At 38.7% G+C, this 7,130-nt stretch overlaps 1 long non-coding RNA gene across 1 annotated transcript in view; it reads right to left on the bottom strand.

Annotated features, from left to right (window-relative positions):
- Positions 1 to 2,654, bottom strand: part of LOC137990996 (uncharacterized) — a 4,053-nt gene extending 1,399 nt beyond the window's left edge. Inside the window, exons 1-2 of the long non-coding RNA XR_011121590.1 lie at positions 798 to 2,654; positions 1 to 650 (exon numbers count right to left, since the gene is read on the bottom strand). The exon at positions 1 to 650 is cut by the window's left edge and continues 426 nt beyond it. This is a non-coding gene — a long non-coding RNA (uncharacterized lncRNA). The remainder of the gene's footprint in view (positions 651 to 797) is intronic.
- Between the last annotated feature and the right edge of the window lie 4,476 nt (positions 2,655 to 7,130).

Raw genomic sequence — 7,130 nt, 5'->3', positions numbered from 1 at the left:
GTCAACCTAGTTTAAAATAAAATAACCTGGGTGGAAATTAAAACTAACCTGAATTTAAATTTAACTGTTACATATACATTTCTTTCATTCATGGTGAATGATGTAGACAGATCTGCGTGATTCCTCATATTACATGTACTCTCAAAGTTAAAAGATAGTGTATTTTTTTGGGGGTAAAACGCGGGAAATCGCAATTGAAATTGACGTTTTGGCTGTGCTGGTCACAGCCTTCAACAGAATGAAGTTTCAGTGTTTTCTGATATGACCAAACGCGAAATCCTCAAGGATACTTCTCTCAACCGTGTCCAATGATCGTCGAAAAAACGGTAACAGTTTTCAATGTGGGCTCCTTGTATCCATTCCAAGTCGGCGCTTCCAAACAGAGCGTAATCATATGGTAACATTTGTGTCGTTGTTTTTAACACCGTCAAAAGAGGGCCCTTCCTTTAGACGCTCTGTTGCAATTTTATGGCGATAAAGGCCCAAAATAGAGAAAGTACTATAGGACAAGGAGACGAACAACCGAGTCTTCTCTCGCAAAGATTCCCTTGTGTTTTCCAAACTTTAACGATTTCAGGCTTTGAAACTGACTTGAAATCAACGAAAAAGTCGTGCATGGTACGACATCATAGAGTGTAACTTGCTATTCACTATAAAGGAGAAACAGAAGATCGAAAGTTCGAATTGCGTTTGGAGACAGCTGCTGGATGCAATGCACGGCTTTTGCAAATATTAACACCTGCAACCTTCGATTATTGATGTAGCAACTACCTCACTGCAAGTAAATTCAAACTCACCGCTAATTAACGGTTCTGTGGTTAAGCGAAATCATGAAAACTGTCACTGAATGTGGCAGTAATATAGTCAGGGTTTCCAAAAAAAGAAAGTCGTTTTGAAGACTTAAGCATGTACCGAACAAATAGCGCATCCGCAAGGTAATGGAAGACTAGAGAGTCAAAATGCAGTCCACGATATGCTTGTTGCATACAGCGTAATCCCGCACCCAGCTACAGGAACATCACCATACGAAGCAATGCTAGGCATGCCCATCAGAACAAGAATCGATTACAGAGCACCAAACACAAACACATCACAAGAGGAGAAGCAGATGAACAAGAATGATGCCAGGTACAAAGAGACAATGAAAATGCAAAGTGAAAACAGCCACACAAAAGAGAAAAAACTGCTACTGGGAGAGTATGTGCTTGTCAAACAGGAGCGGAAGAACAAATGGAGCACACCGTACGAAACTTATCTTCTGCATAGTATGTACAATTCAAGGATCCTGGGTGATACCCTGGCTGCTAGAGGTTTTTCTCTTTCAGAGCGACGGAATAGGCGAGGAAAAACCTCTGGTACAGGCGGTTGAGAACCTCTTTCCATGCCCCGTTTGATTGACATTGAGAAAACTCAGTAAATTGATACGTGATATATCCTACTAATCAGCATCTCCGGTTCCCACGATACATTCGTCTTATTTACTGCGATGTCAAATTCAAAAATTCAGTGTTCCATATAAAACTTTGATGTCGAATATGGAGATAAAAACTCAAATTCCGAAGTTGAATTTTGGCGGACATATACGAAAATCAAAACAATTTTAGAATACGGAACTTTTTCTGCTTTCAAAAAACTCTGCAGCGTTTCGATTATGGCCATAGTGGGCCCGAGAAATCAGGTTGACAGCAATTAAACCAATCAGAGTACTCGTTAGAACTGACAAGTTCCTGGAACCAATCGAATTGCTAGGGTCAAAATCTGACTTTGGGAATATGAAACGGCATCCCATTGGACCGGCCTTCTCAAAGAACTCGACTGCCTGTACCAGAGATTTTTCTCGCCGCTTCGCGACTCGCTATTCCGTCGCTCTAAGAGAAAAAAAACCTCTGGCATCCAGGGTACCTGGGTAACGGCCAGAAGTACAAAAGATGGACGTATAGTATGCCGTGATGCAAGTTTCTTTTAAGGTAGTAAACGCAGTCATCAACACGGCAGATGAAATTGACAGGAGCAACCCAGAACCTCAAAAAGCAAAAACAGAAATCACACAGGAGATCATCAAAGAGAAGACCCTGACAGAGACAGCACCTGATGGGGGTCAACACAAAACAGTGAGACACAACTGGAGACAGCAGAAGACCGACACAAGGAAGCAACAACAATCCACTTTAAACAGGAGAAAGAAGAAAGCAGCGGGAAAGAGAAATCTGTGAAAGGATCTAACAAACCACAGAGAGAGCGACGGAGACCGAAAAGATTTAAACACTATGATATCAATTCTTAGGATCGAAAACACATGTGAACATTGTTGAGTTACTTTTTTGAATGGACTGATTTTACTTGACTACCATAATTGAAGGAACTTTGATTTGTGCATCTCGATCTCGGCAAGGAAAGGAGGAATGTTGTATCCAGTCAGAATTGAACTGATGTAATCACACAATTAGCATATTATGTAAAATACATCAATTGGTGTTAGCATGGCTTAGAGTCACAACAGCACGCGTACATTGTTTGGTAATTTTTCGTTGTCTCTCAATTTATAGCTCTAGTTTCTTTTGATAAAAACTTGTTGAGAAGATGTTATCTTACTTTGTTTTGTTATATTACTAACGTCTGTGCAACAAATGTTCCAAATACAGATAAATTGTCAGTAAAAACAATTGTCAAATTCTCGCAGTTTAGGAAAATTTGGGAGTGTCCCGGTTTTGGGGATTTAGAGGCTGGAAGTAAAAATGGCCACTATTTAAGTATTCTTTTGTTTCCATGCAAATTGGCCCTTACGGCCTCGTTCAAGGTTTAATATTCTTTCAATTTTACGTTTGAAAGCGAGGCCATAAGGGCCAATTTGCTTGGAGACAAAAGAATACAAAAATGCCGGCCATTTTGGAATAAGGATTATATGACCATAAGCCCTACTAATTGGAACGGGCCCACACAAGGGGGATGGGAATTGAACCCACGACTGAGCTACAAGGCCAGACGGGAGCAGACTGGGAACTACCAAGCTCACGAATTTGATTGGCTGAAATCGATATTGACCGCGGTCTAAATTTTCCCATCTAGACCGGCATGTAGACCAATAATGTTTTGTGGTGAAAAAGTTGCAAAAACATTGAGTATTTTCTTCTACCAATATTTATTTATGGAAGTGCTATAAGTCGTGTGCACAGACCTCACTGCGTTCGATATGTACTCACGAACTCGGACAAAATTCTCCCATACATACCTCCTGCTCGGTTAATAAGAGCTAAATACAGAACATACATATTATTCGATGATTTAACGTATAATACACGCGGATATTTTGCGATTTGCGTATTTTTCCGAGCCCCGCGGGGGCGAAGAAAAATACGAGCAATGAGCAAATAGTGCGCAAGACATTAGTATTATGTGACTGTTAAATCAAATAAGAGATTTATTATTCCATTCAAAAAAGGTGTTATTTTGTTTCAATTTGGTTTGGTAAGAGTGTTTAAAAAAACATCATCTGTCCTTCAGGGCGCCAGTCTGAAGTGTCAGCCTCTTCCTCGCCCAAACTCGCCCCGGCCAAATGTCCTTTATTTTATTCGATAAACGAAATGACGGGTGACAAGGGATGAAAACTTAATTTCTCAGGCTTTGCATCGTGTTGAAAACGATTTCTTTCGTTGAAAAACTCCCGTTGCGTCCGTATTTGCTGTGTTCTAAGCCGGTCAAACCGGGACACCACAATGCATTACCATCCCACATTTTGCGCGCTCTCTTGGCTAAATATGGTAAAATGGCGTAATAGTGGAATAAATAGAAGATATTATATGGCCCTGCGGGGATAAAAAATTTAATCTTCGAGTGCTCTAAGTATCTCTTTCGAGTGTGCGAAGCGAACGAGTGAGAGATACTTTCAGCACGAGAAGATAAAATTCGTATCCCCAAGCAGCCATGTAATGTTCTGTTTATTATATAGATATCAATGAAATGTCTAGATTTAAAACAATTTGTTTTATTTATTTTCGAAATGATGAAAAAGTAGTCACCAACCGGTAAAACACGCATGTTGTGTAGCATGAAACAAGATATAAAAGTTATGAAAAAAAATTCATGATAATGTCAAATTTTGCAATAAAAATGTCAATGTAGTAGAGGAGAATTATATTAAAGCACAAAAGTATCTTACAATGAAGAGAGAGCTAGATTTTTATTGGCTAATCGTGTTGGTTACCATGACAACACCTATATCCTCACATGTGAAAGATAAAAGTTCACTGCGCGCGTTGAAGATATGATTTTTAGTAAAAGGAGAAATTCTGGTATTTCATCAATATCTATATAATAACAATGTATTATAAACTCAACGCTAGATAGTTTGATATCTCTCGAGCCAAAAAAATAACATCACGTGTTTTTAAGACGTCATGGTTAACGCAACGGCGCAAGAGGTTGTTTTCCCGGCCTGTTGGGTAAATAAAGAGCCGAAGCTGATGACACTACCGATTCCTCACATTACATGAATTCTCACTCTTGTCCAATGATCGTCAAAAAAAAAAAAAAAAAACGATAACAAGTTTCATATTTGCATTTAATTTAATATTCAGGTGCTAAGTTAATTGAGGTCACGCTGAAAAAACGTCAACTTAGTCTTAGACAGCAGTGTGTGGGCTCCTTACATCCATTCCAAATCGGCGCGTACAAACTAAGCGTTATCACATGGTAACTTTCATTTCGCTTTTTTTAATCCCGTAAAAAGACGGTCCTTGCCGTGAGACGCTCCACTGCAATCTTGAGGCGATTAAGGAAGAAACTCGGAGAGTACTGTAGGTCAAGCGGTCAAATAATCGGGTGTTTTCTCGCAAGGATTCCCATGCGTCTTCCAAACTTTATTTTAACGTTCCAGGGCTTGAAACTGACTTGACATCAACAAAATAGTGGTACAAGGTACGACATCATAGAGTGTTAATTGGTATTCACTGAAGGGAAAACAAGAGGATTAAATTTCGTATGAAGACAGCTGCTGAAAGCAATATTCATGGTTTACACCTGCAACCTTCGATGGAATAAGTTGGCCGGAATTAATGTAGCAACTAAAAGCAAGCAATTCACCACGCGAATCAATGGTTCATGAAAACCGTCACTGAATGTGGCAGCAAAATAGTCAGGGTGTCTTAAAAAAGAAAATCGGTTTGAAAATTTAAGCATATGCATCAACATGACCGTCTCGCAGTTTTGCAAGCACGATTTGGCGAGTAGGATACAATTTGTTTATCATTACAGAGAATTCTCGATCGCACTTTGTGCTTTGGACTTAGTTTTCTCCCTCGTATCAGTCCTTGGAAATATTCTCATAATCCAACCTCTATTTAAGGTGTCGTCAATTCCAACAAATTTAAAGACGTTATTCTTAAGCCTCGCCTTTTCAGATCTGGAGGTAGGATTTTTCGCGCAATTCTGGTGTTCTGCTATAATGACAGCTATTTTAAGCAAGAAAGTAGATGGAAATGACAATTTCGAATTCTTCTGTCCGATCATGTTATCTGCTTTTGATTTCTTTGCTTTTTTCCTCGTCTGTGCATCGTTATTTACTATAACAGCTATCACAGTGGACAGATTGCTTTCAGTTTCCCTCCATTTGCGATATCATGAACTTGTCACGACAAGGCGAGTTGCAGTACTTTTGGTGTTATTGTGGGTGATGAGCGTCGCTGCTGCATTCACGTTTATTTCACTTCCAAAACACTCTAAGATAGTAACATTGGCTGTTCAATGCATTGCATTCCTTTTTACATCTTGGGCATATGCAAGAATTTACAAAGTAGTAAGGCACCACAAGATCCAGATTATCTGCGAACTTCAACAAACAAGTGATCCTTCAGTGCGAGCGGGCCTTTTACGACAACAGAAAAACGCTTTAGATACTTTCCTCGTTTATATTGTTTTTGTTGTGTGTTGTGTTCCTCACCTTTTTGAAAGCATAATCTTGCTGGTCAACGCGGGTAGTTACGCAGTCGAGGTGTCGTATAGTAGCACAACTTTCTTCATTTTTCTTAATTCATCACTAAATCCCATCCTGTACTGTTGGCGATATAGAGAAATACGACAAAATGTGATAAGAGCAATGCGCAAAATACTGTTTTGCTTCTCTTCGAGGCATTAAAAGGAAGACATGTCCTACGGTATTGAATATAGCATAACTCATAGAAGAAACTGATGGAACCAGACAAGAAAAGAAGCTTGGTAATCGCCAGCGTTACGTTAGGGCTGATTCTGTGGAGTTGACATAATATGTGTTTTCGGAAGTTTGTTCAAAGCACCGAAAGGTAATTCGTTGGAGCGGATATTGTTTGAAGTTCTTCCTTTCTTGGTTGCATTGCTGTATTTTGCCCAGTCTTGTTCCAAGTTAAGCTGGTGGGTTTTAATGAAATACATCAAAATGTGAATGATCTCGTTTTCAGAGGCTAGGGGAATAAAGTACATCTCGGCCTTTACAGAAATATCCGAATATTTATTGAGATATTTAGAAGTTTCCGAGACATTTATAAAATTTGTGAAAATTTTAAGATATTTAGAAAAATGTATAGCCTTTTTTAGCTGTTTTGCAGCTTTTTCTGGCTATTTTCTTGAGAGCTAGAAATACACCAGCTCAGCGGTTTCCCACTTTAGAAGTAGAGGTAGAGCGGATATTTGTATTGATAGGAAGGATTGTTACTCTCTCGTGGTCATAGTAGTCATACACATAATAGAAATACCAACTGTTTAATCCATTAATGAGAAAACATTAAACTTTGCATCCATGTTGTTTTGAAAGTTGCTTTATTTCCATACTACTAGTGTAGACAATGTCTGACATACTTTTCAACTCCCGCTGGGGAAAATGTTGGCCAAGGGGATTCAAAATCGGCTTATTTTAAAACAAAAGTACGATATATTTTGAGATATTTAGAGGATTTTTCGAGATATTCAGAAGACTTTTTGGGATAAGTAAACATAGCTTCTAATCATCCAGTTTTGCAAAATGTTAAAGAATTAAATATTTTTCCAGTAAAAGATTTAATTCTTTAACAATTTTTAGGATATCTGGATATTTGTTTGAGAATTTCCGGAAAGATATTTAGGCAATTTGAAGTGATATTTGTGTAAAGGCCTAGCCTAAGTAC

Source organism: Montipora foliosa, chromosome 2 (genome assembly GCF_036669935.1).
Source record: "Montipora foliosa isolate CH-2021 chromosome 2, ASM3666993v2, whole genome shotgun sequence".
Classification (NCBI taxonomy): domain Eukaryota; kingdom Metazoa; phylum Cnidaria; class Anthozoa; order Scleractinia; family Acroporidae; genus Montipora; species Montipora foliosa.
The sequence above is the reverse complement of the archived record's forward strand: the minus strand, read 5'-3'. Positions and strand labels throughout refer to the sequence as shown.